Here is a 23,152-nt window from a genome sequence, read left to right as displayed (position 1 = left end):
TTTTTTTTTTTTTTTTTTTTTTTGTAAAAAAAGAAAACCACACCAAAAAATTTCATGTAACCTCTAATTAGTTACATGAGTTGAGAGAGATTAGGGGAGGGAAGTTATTTCCCTCCCTAAATTTAAAAAAATTAAAATTAATAAATAATAAATAAATAAATTTTAATAAATAAATATATATATAATAACTAACTTATAATTAATATATATATATATATATATATATAATATATATATATATATATATATAATCTATGGTTTAATATTATATCATATACAATAGAACCTATAGTTTTAATTCTCTCATCAATGGTATTTAATATAGATCTCATTTATATTAAATTCAATTATATGAATCCAATTTATATAACTAATATTTGAATCATAGTCAAATTTTATTTCCTCTCAAATAAACTCTATATTATAATGTATCAAATACATTATAGCAATTATATCATATATAATTAAGTAAAATTAATTATATCACATATAATTAATTCTCTCAATTAATTTAAACAATTTAAATTAACCCAAAATTGATGATCATAAATCTCTATTGAGCTATAGAGAGAACCTCATGGCCCTGTTGATTGATGCCCCAATGGTACTTGAATAATTAATTAAAATCCTTTAATAAAATTACCATTAATAAAATTATTCAACATCCATTAACTGTCGAACACTCCATTAAAAACCAACAGTTGCACTCATCACACTTCATATATATTCCTGGGTTCATTGGATATAACCAGTCAACAGTGCGATGACCCTTCACAAAGTGCTCGTAAGTACAGCAAGGGCAAAATTACTATTTTTCCCTTGTAGTTACATCAAACTTCTTATGTACCATTGATCCCTATAATGAATAATACGTCATAGTCCAACTATGACCAAACCCTTATCGGACTGGATAGGGTGTAGCGCCACATTGTTCATCCATTTACTACAGACCTTTTAGGTTATTACTTGAACATGAACCACCTATATGTCAACAACATACAATTCAAATGATATCATGTAACCTTGGATCTCAGTTTATCGGATTGAATTAATGTTGTCTAAATGTCAAATAAAGTACCTCTTATTTTATTAGATAAATAATTTTTGTTAACAAAACTACAAACCATAAGATACACTAGATTTAGGACATCAATCCCAACAATCTCCCATTTATCTAAAGCTAGTGAGATATATAAAAAAATACAATAAAAGACGATTCGGAAAGTAAAGTATCAATATACAATGCAAAGTAAATTATCAATATACGATACAATAAACTAGAGCATATAATATACACAATAAAATCTCCCATTTGCCTTAGCTTAGACAACTCATATCTCATAGATCCAAACCCTCTAGATGACCCTAAAAAACTTTAGCTGTGAGAGTCTTTGTAAATGGATCAACAATATTGTGCTCCGAGACAATCTTTATGACGAGCACATCTGCCTGTTGCACAATCTCTCTAATAAGATGATACTTGCGCTCTATATGCTTTCTACGTTTGTGGTTACGAGGCTCTTTGGAGTTTGTCATAGCACTACTGTTATCACAATAAAGTGTGATGGGCACGGAAATATTTGGAACAACTTCCAAATCTGTGACAAATGTTTTTAGCCAAACAACTTCTTTAGCAACTACATACTCAACCTCCATGGTGTAATCTGCAATACAACATTGCTTAATGTTGTGCGATACTATAACTCCTCTATTCAGAGTGAACATTGATTCTGATGTGGATTTCCTTGAATCCTTATCAGTCTGAAAATCAGAGTCAGTGTATCATATAAGAATCAAATCCTTAGCACCATACACAAACATATAGTTTCTCGTTCTCCTAAGATACTTGAGAATAACTGTAACTGTTGTCCAGTGATCAAATCTTGGATTGAATTGATATCTACTGACCACTCACACTTCATGACAGATTTCGGGTCTAGTACAAAATATGGCATACATAAGGCTACCCATTGCAGATGCATAGGAAATTTGTCTGATCTTCTCAACCTTTTATGGTTTCTTAGGACACTTTTCCTTAGACAAGATAATTCAATACTTGAAAAGTAACAAACCCTTATTGGAATTTTGCATCGAATATCTGACAAACACTTTGTCAATATAGGATGCCTTAGACAAGGTTAGTGATCTGTTCTTTTGATCCCTTATAATTTGGATCCCTAGAACAAATTTTGCTTCACCTAAATCTTTCATTTGGAATTGAGCAGTTAGCCATTCTTTAAAGGTAATCAGGTAACCTACATCATTCTTATTGAGTAGGATATCATCCACATACAGCACAAGAAAAGCTACTGAATTGTTGATGGTCGTCTTGTAAACACAAGGCTCATCAACATTTTGATCAAAGCCATAAGATTTGGCTGAAACATCAAATCTTATATTCCAAGATCGCAATGCTTGTTTCAATCCATAAATGGATAGATTAAGTTTGCAAACCTTTTACTCTTGACTTTATTCAATGAGTCCCTCTGGTTGGGTCATCTAGATGGTTTCGTCAATATTACTATTAAAAAAAGGCAGTATTGACATCCATTTTCTATATCTCATAGTCATAATATGTGACAATAAATAAGAGAATCCGAATAGACTTAATCATAGCAACAGGTGAGATAGTTCCTTCATAATCCACTCCCTCAACCTAGGTATAACCCTTTGCTACTAGTCTAATCTTAAAGGTTTGCACCTTTTCATCTACATCCAGTTTTCTCTTGTAGATTCATTTGCAATCTATGGGTTTAATTCTATCAGGTTGATCTACAAGATCCCAGAAAGAATTGGAGTACATAGACTCCATGGCTTTGATCCATTCATCTTTGTCAACATCAATCGTTGCCTTCTTATAAGATGATGAATCCTCAACTTTATCATATAATATGATGGTTTGAGTTTCTATTAAACCCAAACAACGAGTAGTTTGGGTTACAATCCTCCCACCGTTGGGTTGTATGTCCTAAAACTCGCAGTTTGTAAAGTTAAACATATTCTGTTATCAATAAAGATGTTATTCGACATTACATCAATAAAGTTGTTATTGAATCTATAAATTGCACTTATAAAGTCTAAATCCAATAAACTAAGATCCATGGCTATTATATGAATACTTGAACTTTATGTAGAGACATAAAAGTGGACCAAGTTCGAGTAAATAGCAAAAATGGTCTATAGTACACAAATAAGGTTGGGTGTCTTGTTCTGGTAACACTATCTGAAGTGGCTCACTCTGTAGTTGTTACAAGTTGTTGTAAAGGTGCTACAAACGAAGTGATCCTGATTCGTTCATGTATTGACACGAGGAGTGGGGGTGTCTTATGCAATGAGTTTGTGTAAGATCGGACTAAGAAATAAGTCACTCTTACTTTATAATGTTGATTACTGTTTAAAACCGACTATTTCGCTTAGTTGACCTAGGTAACTCGATCTTAATCCTGAGCTAACTATGAACTCCTGTTTATTCTGGATTATCCTTAGATTTGCATAGGTGAGGGTTGTCTCAACAGCACCGGTTCAATAAGCTTCCCATTTCAAGGGTAAGACCGGGTAGATAGTTGAGGACATAGTGTGCAATAAAGAATTCACGCCTACCCGATTTAGGGATAGAGAAAAGGTTGTTCTCTTAAGTACTGAATCTAGCTCTTGAGCAAAGGGACTTACCCTCTCATTGGCTCGAGAGGGACCTAGTTTAGCGATTGGATTACAAACAAAATGTTCATTAGAGGATCAGTGAAACTTAAGGAGCAAGATGTAATATCGGGAGTAAAACAACATATTGACTTAGTCATCATTACGAACAACCTGTGATGGGTTGACTTACTAATTACGATTAAATCAAGTGGACACAAACATATCTATAGTGAGGAGAGTGCAACTATCAAGCTATAGTGATGTGATTTGATAGTTAACAAATACTGATTAATTTGGTCTAAAAAGCTTTAGCCGATTATCCTTAAATCGTTGGAGCTCATGATCTGTAGGTCCATAAGGTCACTCTACTAATTCGTAAAAGATGAACACCTTGAATTCATAAATTGAGTGAATTTGGAATGATATCAATTTGAATTGTTCAAATTGAATTTTAGTATGAAAATGTTCAAATTGAAATTAGGGTTTGAATTTGAATAGTTCAAAATTCAAATTAGGGTTTGTATAATTATATTTGATATAATTAATTAATGTTTAATTTATCGAAATTAAACGAAATTGGAGAGTTTATAATATTTAAATATTATTTACATGAATAGAATTCATGTTTAAAATTAGGTGTGTGATTAATTTAACATTTGATATTAAATTATGATATATTTAATTAATATTAAATTGATTTCTCATTTTATTTCAAATTTCAAAATTTGAAATTGTGATTTTGATTTTGATTAATTTTGAATTAATTGAAAATTGAAATCGAGAAAGTGGAAACACAACACTTTACACAAAAGAAGGTGTTTCCTCTTTGAATCACCACCTAACCCATTATCTTCATCATCTTGGTGCTGGTATTCAGATGGTCGAGAAATGCCTGTATGAAAGAGTTGAATAAAAACTCTTCCTTTTGCGAGAAGAAGTAAGGTTTTTGGCTACTGAAATTAGTTTCTGCAGAAAAGTTTATTCATCACCTTCAAATTCTTTTTTCCCTCAAATTCACTCAAATTTGAAGTTCCAGCACTCAAATTCAAGGCTGAGAATATTAGAGAAGATCTTTTGGTATTCATTGTTGAATTAGAGTTGGAGTCACATGAAGAGCGGCTTGGAATTGGGAGAACTTATCAAAGGTATGTTGCTAAGAAACCCTTTTCTTAAATTTCTATTTAATCATGCTTTTAGAACTCAAATTAAATGTAATTAAAGTACTTATTGATTCTGTTTGCTTCCATTTCATGCTAGTAGATCCTAACAATTGGTATCAGAGTGTGATTTAAGCACTCAATTAGCATTAATTTGAGTTTTGGTGGGTGTTTTCCATAAGTTGTATGAAAATGATGAGCTAATATGATTTTTTTGAGTTTTGGCATTGTTTTCTCTTCAATTATATTGTAATTCTTGTAATTGGTTCTTGTTTGATGGGCCTTAATGTGTGTTTAAGTGTCTTTAATTCGATTTGAGTCATTAGAGTTGCAATTAGAATGTAATGGAAGAAAGAAGTGAAAAAGGTCGAGCAGCAGGAACTGGATTTTGCAACCACTACCATATACTTGATGCTCGATGGAATACTCGATGGCTTACTCGATGATATTTCATGAAATAACTCGATGCATGATGCCATACTCGATGGTACTCAATGCTTATACTCGATGGTATTTTATGAAATACTGAATGCACGATGCCATACTCAATGCTACGCGATGCAACTCGATGCACGGTGCCATACTTGATGGTACTCGATGCAACTCGATGGTATTTAGTGAAATACTCGATGCATGATACCATACTCAATGGTACTCGATGAGCAACTCGACTGGTATTTAGTGAAATACTCGAGGCTTGATGGCATAATCGATGCTTAATGGTAGTTGATGGATTTTTCCCGGTTTTGCCCATTTTGAGTATTAGAGGTCCGATTCGAGAGGTTCGGGTCCGGTTCAAGGTGGTTTAAGCAATCCAAAAGCTTTTTGGAGCCGGTTTTGCTGTTTTTTTTGTAATAATTAGGTTTTTGTTTTCTTGATAATGCCAAAACTAAAACTATACTAGTCTATGTTTAATTATTTATGCATGTGATGTATGTTATAATTAAATAAATCTTGTATGTGCATAAAAGTGTACTATGTAGATTTAAAATTCCATCATAGGAAGCATGTTACATGCATTAGAAGTATGTTATAAAGTGTTATAATATATAGTATGCATGTATAGGGTTTTACATGTTTTAAATATAAATGTTATATTAAATATTAAATGCCTTTGATGTATGTTGTGGATGCTTAACATACCTAAAATTTTTGCTATAAAATTGGGTTAGACGTTTAAAATCTATAATGAAGATAAGCTGTATACTCACGTAGGTTGACCACCTATTTTAGTAGTTAAAATAGGTTGACATCTTGTAAAATTTGGTCACAAACTCAACTGGTATATAATTCTGTCTAAGGTTGGAGGTACTTAAGTTGACGGTCTACAGAACACCTTCTACCTAGGGATTAGGGCTTAATAATTGAGCATTGTTAACCAAGTTTTATCAACAAAATGTGAGTGGTGTGAGGTCTAAAAAATGGTTTATCACCTAGACATTATGGGTTAAATCCAAATATAAATGTTATAATTGGATAAACACCTAGACTTAGGTTGTTTAATTAGCCAAAACAAACTTGAGTAAAATTATACCCAAATAAATAATAGGACCCTTCAGTGGGAGTTTAATAACATATGCGATATGTTATAGAACACTTCAGTGGGAGTTTAATAACATATGCGATATGTTATAGAACACTTCAGTGGGAGTTTAATAACATATGCGATATGTTATAGAACACTTCAGTGGGAGTTAATTAGAATGTAATAGGACTCCAATTATGTGGCAATATCAAAACAAAAAGAATAAAAGAGAAAAGAAGAAGTCGGCAGTTGAATCGGCTAAGAGTTATTGTCAAGGTTGTTAGGAGAAGTTGAGGTTTAAAATGATGGAAGAAAATGAAAGGGAGGGGAGTGAATTCTGAATATCAGGAGTGAGGAAGAGGAGCTCCCGAGAGTGGGAGTTCGGAAGACGCTGTCGTGGAGAATCCATCGCAGTGTGGCACTTATCGTCTATTTCTACTAGGCGATCGTGTAGCAGAACTAAGTGATCGTGTAGCAGAGCTCAGTAATCAAATAGCATTTGGTAGGCGATGGTATAACAATTGGTAGGCGATCATATAATAACTGGTAAGCGATCGTGTAATACTTTGTAAGCTATCATATAAGAGTTTATAAGCGATCGCGGAGGATTTAATAAGCGACTGTTTAGTAATACTGAGCGATCATGTAGAACTTGTAAACGATCGTTTAGTAAATTGGAAATCAATCGATTAGTCTTGTTTGTCCTTTATCATTTAATAAAGAGTTGTTCATCGTTTAGTTCCTATTCCGAGAGATTGAACCACTCGTTACGCTAATAAAGAATTTAAAAAATCAGTATCTTAACAAATTGGTATCAGAGCAACCACCTGGGCAAACATGGTTCAGAAAGGTTTTGCAGAGAAACTGGAATTACTAGAACAAAAGATTATTGGATTCAAAGTCGAAATACAGAAATTGCCAACCATAGAGGAGAATTTGGCGTTGTTGGTGAAGAGCGTAGAGAATTTGGGATTGCAGACAGAGAAACATCAACAAATGCTCTTTTCCCATGTTACGGAACTGGCCAAAGGAAAGGCAAGAGTGACAAAAGAATTAAAAAGATCGAATACCCATAATGTGTGCAAAGCAAATAGTTTGGGGAAAGCCGTCGAAGAAGATGTGATTTGCAAACGAAACAAATTCAAGAAAGTCGTAATGCCAGTGTTTAGCGAAAGTGATCCAGACGCGTGGTTATTCAGAGTAGGCCGCTATTTTCCAATCCATAAGTTGATTGAATCTGAGAAGATGACGGTAGCGGTTGTGAGTTTCGACGGCGCAACATTAGATTGGTACCAGTTAAAGAAAGGCAGAGAGCCGTTCAAAGACTTGGAAGACTTGAAGAAAATGATGCTTGTGCGATTTCGATCTTTGAGAGAAGGATCGATCTGTGGAAGATTCCTAGCTATAAAATAAGAAACGATGGTGGAGGCATATCGAAATCTTTTTGATAAGTTAGTAGTGTCGTTGCCGTATCTGCCGAACGAAGTTCTTCAGGAGACATTCATGAATGGTTTGACGCCATGGATAAAGACGAAAGTTGAATGTTGGGAACCCACTGGATTAGCGCAAATGATGTCGTTGGCATAGGGTGTTGAAGATAGAGAAAATGCGTGGGTCGAAGCCGGACGAGCACGAACATATAGATGTAAGTTCCACAATTCGAACGCTTCAAAATCCAATACTAACAATGTGAGTAAATCAATAAGCAGAAATGATCTGAAAGAGGGAGAGAAGACCGGAGAGTCATTTTCGATGAAGACCATCACCTTGCGAGGAACGTCCAGTAATGATAACTGGAGAGAAATTTCGGCGAGTAAATTAACAAATGCTAAATTTTAGTCGAAGAGAGAAAAAGGGCTCTGTTTCCAGTGCGATGAAAAATACACTGTTGGACATCAGTGCAAAGGGCGAGAGTCGAGAGAATTAAGATTGCTAGTGGTGCAGACGTCCGAAGAGGAGTGAGAATTGCATGAAGAAGACGAAGCAAGAGAAGAGACGTTAGAATTGTGTATGCTGACACTGAGTAAGGAAATTTCATCTATTATTGAACTGTCCATGAACTTAGCTGTGGGATTGAAGAATTCACGAACATTGAGGAATAGGGGGGATATGAAAGGAGAATCGATAGTGGTATTGATAGATTGTGGATCTACACACAACTCGAGATTTCCTTGAGCAGCAGAACAAGACTATTCCAAATTCAATACAAGCGGTTATGCAAATCATTTAGAAATCATAGCATAAGAATCTCAAATGTACAGAGGGAAAACTGTATAAACATTGGCAGAATCGTCTCCACGCTCCATCGCGCACGAACGCCCGAACAACAGCAGCCTCAAACAACGATCGCGTACACGACTGGGCAAGTAGGAGATGGCGGAAACATATCACATAGGCCGATGTCCAATCGTTTAGATAAAGCTATGCGATGGTTTAGCTCTATCATTTAGCTCGGTCTGTCGTTTACAGACACTACACGATTGTTTACCTTAGGCCAGCGATCGTCTAACAAAGCTATGCAATTGTTTAGTAAACATTGCACGATCGTTTAGCTCTACTCTGCACGATCGTTTAGCTCGCCCATCCATCGTTTAGTAAATCTGAATTTATTTGACGACTTCGTGAGTTTCTTTTTCACGAGAGAAAACTCAAAAACCTTTTCAAATGTTTGTAAAAACTTCTTTTTCAAATAGGAAAACCAATTTTCCTTTTAAACTCACGGTTACCATGATCAAATAACCACCCACTACTTTGGTTATTTAAAAGAAAAAGTATTAATTATCTAATAATTAATATTATTATAAATATAAATGATAACCAACTTATCATACTATATTTATAATCTATAGTTTTAATATTTCATCTCATGAAACATATAAACCATAGTTCTTTTTCTATTTCATGGTATTTAATATAAATCTCATTTACATCAATCCTCCACTAGTAGTATCTTATACATCATACCGATTATATCATATATAATTAAAATAGCTCTTGTCAATTTGAACATTTCAAATCAACATCAAGAACTGATCCTCAACAGAATCCAAGCTACTAAGGGGACCTCATGGACCTGTAGCTCCGAAGCTCCAACCGTACGTGAATAACTGACTAAACTCTTTAGTCACGAGATCCACCATCCATTAACTGCCAGGCACTCCACTAAAGATCGACAGCTGAACTCTTCTTACTACAGATATATTATGTGTTCATCTTAACCAATCACTAGTGCGACAACCCTTCACAGATCGCTCATAAGTACAGCTGGGCCAATAACCATTATGCCCTCGTAGTTACATCTGTCTCCTTAAGTACCACTGATCCATCTAATGAATATAAGTCATAGTCCTACTATGACTGAGTCTTCTCTTCCAAAGAGAGGTGTGGCCACTATGTTCAAGCCCAAGAATCAGCCCTTAAGGGAGAAATCTCTCTACTTATCCCTGCTTCGGGAAAGGAGTGAATTCCATATTGTGGATTGAGTTGAAATCTCCCAGATCGAACAAGTCCTAAAAAAGGTAGGCATGTTGAGTTGGCAATCTGGCCACTCTCACCCATACTAATCAAAGGACCGCCCTCAAAGGTCGGAGTTCCCAAAACACTCATGATTGAGGTTGTGTCATCTATGGTCGTTTAGGTGAGATGTAAGTCTTTAGTATCAACGACGTTATATACAGAGTCTAGTCATCTCGTAGTCCTGGTGTTATACAAACCCTTTGTATAGGACACCCCTGCTCCACGTCTTCACATGAATGGTAAGGATCTACCATCGTAGTAGTTTACAACACTTGCAAACCTCTACAAAGCGGGTCGTATCTGTAATGTCACCAGGATCAGGTATTCTACTTTAATCCTTATACTATAGACTGATTTAGGTTCACTTAAGGCATGATTCACTTGTATATCACATATACATACTTAAGTTTACATAAGATAACCAAGGAGCTTGTTTATTGGATATGAGTAAATGTCAGAATTAAATAACACTATTTTTTTCATTGAACAAAGTGTATCTTTACAACCACGACCAATTATAGAATAGTTTTGGGATCTGGTCCTACTCTACGAGGCAAGGGAGTATGTAAAAATGTGGAAATGAGGCTGGGAGATTGGAGAGTGTGTGACAGTTTCATTCCATTGGAGTTGGAAGGTGTTGATATGATTTTGGGGACGCAATGGCTACACTTTGGGGAAAACAGAGGTTGATTGGCAGAACCTAACAATATCATTTGTTCGTGAGGGTCGGAAGATTACTCTGCAAGAGAATCCAAGTCTGACTGAGGTAGGGGATAGTCTGAAATGTACGATGAGGATATGGGATGAGGCTATGCGAGTACGTAAGAAACATTGGAAGGTGACTCAAGAGAAAATGAAGAAGATTATAAAAAATGTAGCTGGACTAATAGAACTTTACCTTAAGAAGAAGGTAAAAGTGGATGGCGGAGGTAATAATAGGACTCCAATTATGTGGCAATATCAAAACAAAAGAATAAAAGAGAAAAGAGGAAGTCGGCAGTTGAATCGGTTAAGAGTTATTGTCAAGGTTGTTGGGAGAAGTTGAGGTTTAAAAAGGAGGAAGAAAATACAAGGGAAGGGAGTGAATTCTGAATATCAGAAATGAGGAAGAGGAGCTCTCGAGAGTGGGAGTTCGGAAGATTCTATCGTGGAGAAGCCATCATAGTGTGCCGCTTATCGTTTATTTCTACTAGGCGATCGTGTAGAGAGCTCAGCGATCGGGTAGCATTTGGTAGATGATCGTATAACAATTGATAGACGATCGTATAGTAACTGGTAAGTGATCGTGTAATAGTTTGTAAGCGATCGTATAGGAGTTTGTGAGCGATCGCGGAGGATTTAATAAGCAACCATTTAGTAATACTGAGCGATCGTGTAGAACTTTTAGCGATCGTTTAGTAAATTAGAAAGTGCTCGAGTAACTACTGTAAGTAACCAATTAGTCTTGTTTGTCCTTTATCGTTTAATAAAGAGTTGTTCATCGTTTAGTTCATATTCCGAGAGATTGAACCACTCGTTACGCTAATAAAGAATTTCAAGAATCAGTATCCTAATAGAATGCTTCAATGAGAAATTAATAATGTATACAATACGTGTTGAATATGGAAAACCTCCTTTTACCTTGTCCATATGATTTTATTCCCTGTAATTTGGTTTATTTTTATTCTTACCATATGTACATTTTTTGACTGTTATAAGGTTTTCCATAATTAGCTATCATAGTTGTATATATAAGGGATGCTAATCATCACAAGAATTAAAAGAAAGAGTTCTGTATTATAACATGGTGTCAAAGCCAACTCTATGAATCTTTTCTATAGGTTTAACGTCCGAAACCCTAGAAAAGAAAACAGAAAATCTCAAACATACCTAGTTGCTAGAAACAATGCCCCAGAAGAAACCTCCATTGATTCCTTGCGAGAAGCTTCATGTCTGAAGAAAAATGCATCAAATCGCATCGAACTAATGGATCACAACTAATCCGAAGCATCCACAGCCAAAACACAGTCTTCGACCGACGACCAAGAACACGTTCATCAACCAGAAGTCATCGACCGTGGGTGCCGATTCCCAAAAATCTCACCTCTGGTCGTGAATAGTCGCAAATCGTGGGTGTAAAATGAAACTACGGAAGTCATCGACAGATCCTCGAGGGTCAAGTTGCGGGTTTGGGAGTAAACGAAGTCGGGTCATGCCAAGTCTGTGCCTTGTGGGTCAGATCGTGTTAAGTTACGCATCTGGGAGTAAATGGAATCGGGTCGAATTGGGTCTGTGACTTGTGGGTCGGATCGAGTGAAATCGCGGGTATGGAGTCGGGTCTGGACGAGTTTTTGATCAGTTTTTTATTGTGTTTTTTTTTCCTTTTCCTATTTCCTTTTTAATTAATTGTTTTGCCAATCAACAATTTTTTATGGCATCCATAAATTCTAACAATACTGAAGGGACCGTACTTCCAATTACTAATCACAAATTAAATGGAAGGAATTACCTACATTGGTCATAATCAGTTATGATGTTCATATGTGGAAAAGGAAAGGAAGATTACCTGTCAAGCAAAAATCCTATCCCAGACCAAGCTGATCAAATATACAAAACATGGAAAACGGAAAATAATATGGTTATGTCATGGCTAATCAACTCCATGATGACAAAGATTGGTGAAGGTGTTTTACTCTTCTCAACTGTATGCAAAATTTGGAAAGCAGCTCGTGAAACTTATTTTGACCAAAAAGATACTGCAGAGCCATTTGAAATTGAAGGCAAAATTCATGAAATACGGCAAGGGAATATGTAAGTCACTCACTATTTTACTCAACTATCTCGACTTTGGCAACAACTGGACGTATTTGAAAGCCATAAGTGGGAATGTACTGCAGATGAAGCTACATTAAAAAAGATAGTTGAAAAGAAACGAGTGTTCAAATTTCTGCTTGGCCTTAATAAAGAACTCGATAAGGTACGTGGTAGAATCTTAGCTATTAAGCAATTACCTAACATCAGAGAAGTTTTTGCAGAAGTAAGAAGAGAAGAAAGTAGGAAGAAACTAATGTTAGGAGTGATTGCCAGTTCAGAATCTAAAGGATCAACCTTACTTGCTTAAAACCTTAATAATGAGGTATGTATAAATACTCATGATAACTGTTACAATCGAAACCAGAATTTCACAGGAACTGAGAATCGACAACAAAAACCAAGACCATGGTGTGAACACTGTAAAAAACTAGGACATATTAAAGAAGTGTGTTTGGATATTCATGGAAAACCTTCAGATTGGAAGCCCAACAAAGGTACAGGAAACAGACGTGGAAAGGCCTATCAAGCAAGTACATCATCAGAAGGTAACTTCAACCCCGAATATAATGTGTTTACTAAGGAGCTGTTGGACCTTCTCCAAAAACTATTCGGCCAACAGAAACCTACAAAAAAAACATCAGAAACCAGCGTAGCAAATTGGCACAATTAGGTAACTTTCTTTGGGCCCTTAATGCAACCAAAGAAAATTGTAGTACTTGGATTATTGACTCAGGTGCATCAGATCATATGATAGGTGACATCTCACTTTTAACTAACTACACACACTGTAACAGTCAAATTATTGCAAATATTGCTGATGGTATTTATTCTAAAGTAATGGGAATTGGCAATGTGTTTGTATCTAAAGATCTAGTATTAGAGAATGTGTTGCATATCCCAAATCTTAAATTCAATCTTCTTTCCATAAGCAAACCAACGTTTATGAAAAACTGCAGTGCAACTTTCTACTCACATAATTGCATATTTCAGGATTTGAATTCGGGGAGGATGATTGGCAATGCTAAGGAAACCTCGGGTCTCTACATACTAAATGCTCTTAAGCCACAAGTCAAGGAGTTAGGTCTTAGCAAATCTTTTTTTTATTTCTAAAGTCTATTATGATAGTACAACTAGTACATCTAGTTTTGTTGTCTCTAAAGATAATTATGTTAGTATATCTACTTTTGTTGTTTCTAAAGAAAATTATGATAGTACAATAATGTTATGGTATAATCATCTAAGACATCCCAATTTTCTATATTTGAAACGAATGTTTCCAGATATTTTCAATAAAAGTTCTAAGGTGTTTCAATGTGAGTCTTGTGAAATGGCAAAGTTGGCTCGATCCTCATATCCGATAAGCACATATAAACCCTCTTATCCCTTTTCTATGATACATAGTGATATTTGGGGACCTAGTAGAGTTCAGAATGTAACAGAAGCTAAATGGTTTGTTTCATTTATCGATGATCACACTAGACTTACATGAGTGTTTTTAATGAAAGAAAAATCTGAAGTTACTTCTATATTCTAGAATCTGTTTGCCATGATTCTTAAACTTTTTAACACAAAAATCCAAATCCTTCACACTGACAATGCTAAGGATTATTTTAACACTTCCTTGAAAATTTTCTAAACGAAAAAGGTATTGCCCTGTAACACCCCACACATTTTTTTAGTAATAATATAATTTCAATAACTTTATTATTTGGAATTTCAATAATTGTTATTAGTTGGAGAGCATTTTTGGAATTTTGGACTTCAAGTGTAAGTGCGAAAATTTAATTGTTGGCGTGAAATTATTCAATTTGAAATTCAAATTGAAAATTAATGGCAGGAATTAATTTTCTTTTGAAACGAAAAGGATTTTAATAGTATAAAATGGAAAGGAATTAAATATTTACTTCCTTTTTTTGTCTTATTATTATTATTGTTGTTTTTTTTTAAAAAAAAAAAAGTTAAACCCCACCCTCCCTTTTCTTCCTTATGTTCGTGAGCCCGTCCGACGCCGCCCAAAGCACTGCGTCAGTTTTTTCTTTATGACCTCCGTCCACCACTGCTTAAGCGTCGTTCGCTTTTGCCGTCACTGGATCTATCGATTTGGTTTGTGAAGTTATTGAGGTGTTGTTCAGTGAAGTTGGAGTTTTTTTTAGCGAGTTTTGGGGGTTGATGTTTTAACGAGTTTTGGGGGTTGATTCAAGAATTTCATTTAAGATGAAGAAGAGTTTGGTTTGCTAATTATTTGGACTTAAAATTGGAGGTTTGGAAGGTGAATTCGAATTGGACCACACCTTAGGTAAGGTTATCTAGAAATATTTTTTAATATTTGGGTGTTTGGAATTTGGCCTTAACTATTAATTTTAAAGCTTGGTTTATGTTTAGGCTTGATTAAGGATTCAAGAATTTCAGAAAGATTCAATTGCTTTTTGGTTCGACCTAATATCAAGGTAAGTAATCTTACTACTGAACTTCCCACGGACCAGGCATTAGATGTATGCTAGGACGTTAAATGAAGGTTATGGCAGAATGACAGCATGAAAGATTGATAGTATAACATGATTAAAGTATGTTCTGTTACGAGATCTGAATTATTTATTTATGCACATGTGCACTTGAATGCTAGCATGAGATGGTATGTGATTCTATATGCTTGTATATAATCTGTTGATGTTGAGGATTGTAAGACTGGTAACAAGGATAATTTTGACTGTTCTGAGATTTAATAGACCGTTTAGATAAGATATATGAACATGTGATAATATGACTGAAACATGTTAATGTATAAGCATGATTTAGAATTTTATGAAATATATTAAAAGGACGATTGGACATGACCCTAAATTATGAATTAAACGGCACTACTACGGAAATTTCTTAAAGTTAGGTGAAATTTGGAGCATATTGTTGATGTGCTTATTGATGTGATTTGTTATGAAAGTGTGTAAGTTATATGGTGTATTATGAAATTTCAAATGTTTGATTGTTACATGAATTAGTGCATGAAAGTGATGTACTAGAGTGGATCCATTAATACTAAATTAATTACGTATGTTGAGGTTAACTAGCCTAACCTACGGGACTTACTAGAGATAGTGGCCATACTTAACTACAGTAGAATAGAACTCAATTTTTCATGTATGTATGTGTCCCATGAGGACTAGAGCAATTTATATGTTTCACTAGAGGTGGGTATCTAGAGGACATAGATGCCCAACTTGACACCAGTAGTGGGGTTACTTACTGAGTATTTTATACTCATTCTTTCTCATGTTGTTGTTTCAGGTAAGGGTAGAGATGCACCGGCAATGGACAAACGGAATTCATGATCGAGCCACTGGGACTAGTTTTTACGCTTCCGCTCATAAGATTTAAAGTTATTTTCATGTTCCTCTTAACTTTTATTTTTTATGCTTAAAACTTACTTTTAAGAATTATTTTTCAGACTTATTTATTGTCCTTTATGATTTATGAGTACTCTACTATTGTTTTAGTATTTGAATTTAATGAAAGACTTTTGAACTTACCTTATTTAATTAGCATTTATTTCGCCATAACCGAGTGTCGTTTGAGTTCCATGCATGCATGTATTTAGTAATGGCCTAACTTAAGTCCTAGGGAGTCGGGTCGTTACATGCCCACCTAAGTACATATCCTAACACTCCCCAACAAAATGGAATTACGGAGAGAAAAAACAGACATCTCCTAGAAGTATCTAGAGCTTTAATGTGTCACACTAACACCGCGACTTTTTTAGGGAGAAGCAGTTCTAACAACCACCTACCTTATTAATAGAATGCCCTCTCGAATATTAGGCTTCAAAACTCCCTTACAAAAACTTAAGGAAGTATTTCCACATGATAGATTATTTTCTCAAGTCCCTTTAAAAATATTTGGTTGCATAGTTTTTGTCCAAGATCATAGATCCAATAGGAGTAAGTTAAATCCTAAGGCTATAAAATGCATCTTTCTCGGTTATGCTCCAAGCCAAAAGGGATACAAATGCTATTCACCAACTACAACAAGGTTCTATACAGCCATGGATGTAACCTTCTTTGAAACCTAACCTTACTTCAAAAAGGAAGATACTACTGAACCTTCAACCCTCATAGAAAACGAAAAACTTCTAGAAAACGAAGGAAACAAAAAACTAGATCTCATTGAAGAGAGTACTCCATGTGTTCCTTATATACATGAAATAGATATTCCCAATCAAGGCCCACCAGAAAGTAGGAAAGATCCTATAGTCTATACTAGAAGGAAGAACACCCTTGAACATGCACCAGTTCTCAGTAAAAACCCAACCGAAATACAGGAAAATCATGTCTCCAACTCCACAGCAGAAACACTTGCTGAAGACATTGATCTTCCTATTGCAAAACGAAAAGGGGTAAGAACCTGTTCGATGCATCCCATCCAAAACTACATGTCCTACAAAAAACACTCTCCTAAGTTTAAAGCATTCACAACTACACTACCCCAAGTTTACATTTCGAACAATGTCTATGAAGCCCTCAAGGACATTAATTGAAAGCAAGCTGTATTAGACGAAATAAAGGCCTTGGAAAAGAACAACACATGGGAAATAACAGACCTACCTCTAGGAAAGAAAACAGTAGGATGCAAATGAATCTTCACCATCAAGTACAAAGCTAATGGAGAAATAGATAGGTTCAAAGCTAGACTCGTCGCCAATGGATTCACCCAATCCTATGGCATTGACTATCAAGAAACATTTGCCCCAGTGAAAAAATTAAATACTATCCTTGTTCTGTTTTCTCTAGCTGTGAATAATGATTGGATTCTTCACCAATTAGACATAAAGAATGTCTTCCTTAATGGAGACTTAGAAGAAGAAGTGTATATGGATATACTGGCTGGTATAGAACCTACTTAAACCATAAATAAGGTATGCAAGCTAAAAAAATCCTTATATGGCCTAAAACAATCCCCTACGGCGTGGTTTGATAAATTCAAGAGTGTTAAAGGAAAACGGGTACTTACAATGTCAATCTGACCATACTTTCTTCATCAAACATTCTTGCACGGGTAAAATAGAAATTATCATTATCTATATAGATGACATTATCCTTACATGAGACCATGAAGAAGAAATAAGAAATCTAAAACTTCTCTTAGCCAAGGAATTCAAAGTAAATGACTTAGGCAACCTTAAATACTTCCTAGGAATGGAAGTGGCCCCCTAAAAAACAGGCTTGAGCATTTCTCAAAGAAAATATATCCTTGACCTGTTAAAGGAAACTGGAATGCTTAGATGCAAGCCCGCTAATACTCCAATTGACACAAACAATCACATAATCAAAGAAAACAATCAAAAAATGGTTAACAAAGATCAGTATCAAAGGCTAGTTGGAAAATTGATTTACCTAACTCACACAAGACTTGATATCTGTTTTTCAATTAGCTTTGTAAGTCAATTTATGAATAGACCAATAGAAGATAATATGCAAGCTGTATACAGAATACTTAGGTACTTGAAAGGAACTCCACGAGCGGGATTATACTTCAAGAAATCTAAGAGAAGAAACATCGAAATCTTCACCGATGTCGATTGGGCAAGCTAAAAAATAGACAGAAGATCAACTTCAAGATATTACACCTTTGCTTGGGGAAATTTAGTCACCTGGCGAGGCAAGAAACAACCTGTAGTATTCAAAAGCAGTGTTGAAGCAGAACTAAGAGCTCTAGCTTAAGGAATATATGAAGGAATGTGGCTCAAAAGCATTCTATCTGAACCTAAAATCAAACCAGAAGAACTAATGGAGGTACACTGTGATAATCAAGCTACTATGAGTATCGCCAAAGGGCCAGTCCATCATGATTGCATAAAACATGTGGACATTGATCGACAATATATTAAAGAAAAACTTGAAAACAAAAGCATCTCACTCAACTACATACCTTCCAAGAGGCAAATTGCTGACATACTAACAAAGGTCGTATTCAAGAATATGTTTGAAGTCTTAAAAACCAAGCTGGACTTAATCAACATATATTACCCAGCTTGAGGGGGAGTGTTGAATATGGAAAACCTCCTCTTACCTTGTTCATATGATTTTATTCCCTGTAATTTGGATTTATTTTTATTCATACCATATGTACATTTTTTTACTGTTATAAGGTTTTCCATAATTAGCTATCATAGTTATATATATAAGGAATGCTCCCTCTTGTAAAATCATCACAAAAAATAAAAGAAAGAGTTCTGTATTACAACAATATATTATTTTTAGCTCTCGCATCCCTAAGAGTTCACATCAAGAATTATGAACCTTGATTGCTCCATTCATAAAGTGTTGGCGTGAACCAAGATCAAGTGAATGGGGGAAGTTATTCACAATAAAATCAAATGTGATGTTTTGATTTTAAATCTCATGTCCTAAGAGTTAACATCGAGATTCATACTTTGCTTCGTGTCGATTATGAACCTTGACTACTCCATTCGGAAAGTGTTGGCATGAATCAAGATTAGGTAAATAAAGGGAAGTTGTCCAATGTAAAATTAAATATACGATATATAAATTTAAACTCTTACGTCCCTAGAAAGTTCACGTCGTGAGATCTGTATAACGCTTCGTGTCGATTATGAACCTCGACTGCTCCATTCGAAAAGTGTTTGCATGGGGTCAACATCAAGGTGAATGGGGGAAGTAGTTCATAGTAAGTGGGTGAAGGATATGTGTCAACACATCCTGCGGTCTCTTCCATTTGTTTAGACCATGAGATTCCTATGTTGCGCCTGTTTATCGTCTTTAAGTCGGCCTTGCTAGTCGTTTAACGACGGCTATCCCCTCGGAGGATTATAACATGAGATTCAGAACAACTCAAACTCCAAAAATGGATAGGACTTCTTAGGTCATTTTCCAACCTTGACTTTCCAATTCGGTAGCATCGTTAGGGCCGACCTCTGAGGTCTGAAAATGGAGGGTTACACTTACGAAATTACTAAAGTGTTAGTAAGTTCTGACAAAAAACGGTAGCTAAATGACATTGAAATATGAGTTATTCTGGAGATAGTATTTAGTCAAGATTGTCCTGCTTTAGTGAGGGAGTATTTGACTGTCCCGTGGTAGTACATATTCTGACTCACTATAGTTTTCATATTGCATTTAACAAAATCTGAATTCACTCATTTTTAGAATCAAATTTGGTACATGTAGCATAAAACATAAGTGTTACATACCACATTAACATTTGAAACTACATAAATCTAAAACAAAAAACTAAACTAAACCTTTATAACCCAAATGGGAACTAAATCCATTAGTATTTCCACTCTCTACACCAGAAAAAATCAAACAATACTATGTAGAAATTGAACTAAATTACCAACAAAATCATTAATTTTCCTCATCAGACACAAAAACTTGGTCAAAATTTAACATCAGAAAGGGCTACATGGACTAAATGAGCTAACAGAACAAACTCATACGAATTAAGAATAAGTCATCTCCCAAAAAGCATGAAGACACCAAGAAATTTAGGTCGTTAATCTCTACCATTAAGCTAAAACACAAACCTGTAAAAGATGTTTTATGCTCAATCGGGAAGATAAAATCAGATCAAGCTCTTGAACCTCGAACAAACCATGAATGATCTGCCAATAACAGAAAGAATGAGAAGCTAGAGAAATTTCAACAACTTTTTTTAACAGAGAAAGAGAGAAATGAAGGTGGGTAGAAATTTTTTCTGGGTAAAATCACAAGAGAAGAAAACCCCATCATAAAAAAAGTTGTAACCTCAACTTTTTCCTGGAAAATCAGAGGGGGGTTTTTAGAATCTGGAAAAATGTTTGAAAAAGTAAAAGATGGGGTTGAGTACTTAGATATGAGATAAAAAAATAGGGATTAAGAGGGTACCTCCACCAATTTGATAATGTTGTTAACACCAAAGACATGGTGAGCAACCTACTGAACAAAATAATGAACTACATGCCCCTGATAACTTGAAATGTAGACAATTCCTAATGAGTTATAATTTACAATTTTGATCTACAAATTAGGGTTGAATTGACTTTCCTTATTTTGATCTTTCTATTATTATTAAACTCCATTTTAATTATCCTTGTAAAGTAGACAATTAATTTCATAGATAATACAAAAGCAACAACGTATCACAACCTTATTATGTTTAGGGTTTTCTTTACCTTCGACTTTCATTGTAGTCACCGCTACCTCCCAACGTCGCAACACTTATCTGTTCGTGTAATCCTTGAATTTATTACTAGTTCTCCGTTTAAGCTCAGATCTTCTCGAAATCTCTACTCTGTTTTTCACATTTGGAGTTGTATCATATGGGACTCAAATGCCTTTATTCTTCACATTCAGTGTTGTATGAAGAAGAAGAAGAAGGTGGAGGAGGTGGGCGAGGAGAAGAGAAGAAGAGGATGAGGACGAGAAGGAGAAGGAAGGGAAGAAGAAGAGAATGAGGAGAAGAAGAGGCGAAGGAGGAGAAGAAGAAGGAGAAGCAAGAGGGAACGAAACTAGAATTTGTTGGGATGAAGAAATTAGAACTCCAAAATTGATTTGTGAGAGAGAGAGCCGAAATTTTTGGACGAAGATGTGAAATTAATTTTTGAAGGAACTAAAATTTTGGGAAGAAAATGGGTGTGAATCCCTTTTCATAAGATGAGGTTATTATTTTTCAATTTAGCATGATTTTTTTCTTTTAATTTTCAACTGAAGTACGTTTTTTTAGTAGCTTGCATAACCTTAATGCTATAACTCAATGTTATGGAAAATAAGATTTGTTGTAGTGGTATATGGAAATTAAGATTTTTTGTAGTGACATAAGCTTCAACGGTTCTTTGGTTCTATAACCTTTTGTAGTCAAATGTTATTTTGTCATTTTTTTTCTTCTAGACAAAATTCACATACAGGTAAAGAATTTTTCTCTAACTCGTTAGAAGTCCATTCTTAACCAACCTCTCAATCGATTTGAAATTAATGTGACCTAGTCTTAGATGCCAAAGATGAGCATTATCTTTAGGAGAAAATTTTCTTTTCTTAGTTTTAGTGGTTGCAGTATTGAACATTTCAATATTGTGGAGAATTTTAGATACTAATGACCTTAGTACATATAAGTTGCTTTTGTTTGTTGTAAAACATACATTAAAATGGTGCTCTAACAAACATGAAATTGAAATCAAATTCCTTTTAAAATTAGAAACATAGTAAATATTGTCTAACGACATAAAATTTAATTCAAAAAACAACTTCAAACTCCCAACTAAAACAGCCGAGACAACATCTCCTATTCCAACTCGTAGAGTCATCTCTCCAGCTACCAACTATTTCCAGGAAGTAGTTTCCCACAAAGAAGTGCAAACATGGTTAGTGGCTCATGAATCAAGTATCCAGGTACAATTATTATTTTTCACCAAACATGTTTTCAAAATTAGTACATCATATTTACCTTCTTTTTTCATCTTTTTCTCTATCAAATATTTTGAGCAATTCATTTTCCAATGCCAGCGATGATAACAGGTTTCTTTTGCAACTTTGACCTTCTTGCCCTTTCGAGCAACAACAGTAGTAGTGGCTTTGTTCCCCTTTCCACCTTTCTTCTTTTTCCACTTCTTCACACCAGATGAAGAGGAAGTCACAAATTTATTTCTAGAGGTCAAACCTCTGATGAACTTTTTCTTGTTGGAGTGATAGCGGAAATTCTGGTGTCGCTTCCAAACCCTTGCTACACAAATAAAATTTATAAATCATCGAACAAATCCTTTATACTAACTAGTAGCACAAGTAGCAAGTCTGAGGTCGAACCACATAGAGTCTAATATGGATTCCTAAAAAGTTGAAACTTGTAGGAAGTAACCGCGAGGTGGGGGGGGGGGGGGGGGGGGGGGTGTTGTGAGAATTGTTTAAAATAATTTTTGAAAACAAAAAGTAATGCAATGTAACAATTGTGAAAATTATCGATCAAACGAACACTTAGCTTAGGCAATTGTAATTTAATTCATTTCTCAATAATTCTATCATGGACTACTCAAAATATGTGTGAGATTATTAAAAAAGAAAAAAGAGCGAGGACCCTTAACAAATCAATTAACTAACAACTTTAAGCTTTAGGGTGATACTAAGCCAATTAATTGGTCTTCATTGTCTAACCGATTGATTGAACAAAATTTATAAATGCTTGCTAAATGGAATCCCTAAAATAACACAACAAACTGACTTAACTTTGGCTTCTAGATGAGACTACCTAATGAATACAAATTAGGGCCAATCAAAGGAGTCAATTAAACTTGCATAGTTAATTTGTTAGATTATCTCATACATGAAAACTGAAAATAAACAAATCCCAAAGTCAAAATAATACTCATGAAATTACAAAAGAAGTCTCAAGAATTACATTGGAATAAAATTAAACTAACTAATGCAAGCTAAGTTTACTCTTTAGCCACGAAACATGTCGAAAATCAACACGATTGGAAAAAGGAAGAACTTATTACAAGACTAAAAGAAAAAGCAATAAAAACAGAGCTAGAAAAGAGATT

At 34.8% G+C, this 23,152-nt stretch overlaps 1 long non-coding RNA gene across 3 annotated transcripts; it reads right to left on the bottom strand.

Moving 5' to 3' along the window:
• Positions 1-297: 297 nt before the first annotated feature.
• LOC120092076 (uncharacterized) lies at positions 298-21,302 on the bottom strand. 3 transcript variants are annotated; one of them, XR_016524522.1, is made up of 3 exons: positions 20,795-21,262; positions 20,168-20,245; positions 298-981 (listed from the first exon to the last, which is right to left on the bottom strand). It is a non-coding gene; the product is annotated as an uncharacterized LOC120092076 (long non-coding RNA). The 3 variants fall into 3 exon arrangements; XR_016524526.1 differs by lacking the exon at positions 298-981 and adding an exon at positions 12,897-13,253 and having other exon boundaries at positions 20,795-21,263; XR_005485911.2 differs by lacking the exon at positions 298-981 and having other exon boundaries at positions 19,861-20,245; positions 20,795-21,302.
• Positions 21,303-23,152: the final 1,850 nt, after the last annotated feature.

This window comes from Benincasa hispida, chromosome 1 (assembly GCF_027475165.1).
Source record: "Benincasa hispida cultivar pf3 chromosome 1, pf3_genome.v1.1, whole genome shotgun sequence".
Taxonomy (NCBI): Eukaryota; Viridiplantae; Streptophyta; class Magnoliopsida; order Cucurbitales; family Cucurbitaceae; genus Benincasa; species Benincasa hispida.
The sequence above is the reverse complement of the archived record's forward strand: the minus strand, read 5'-3'. Positions and strand labels throughout refer to the sequence as shown.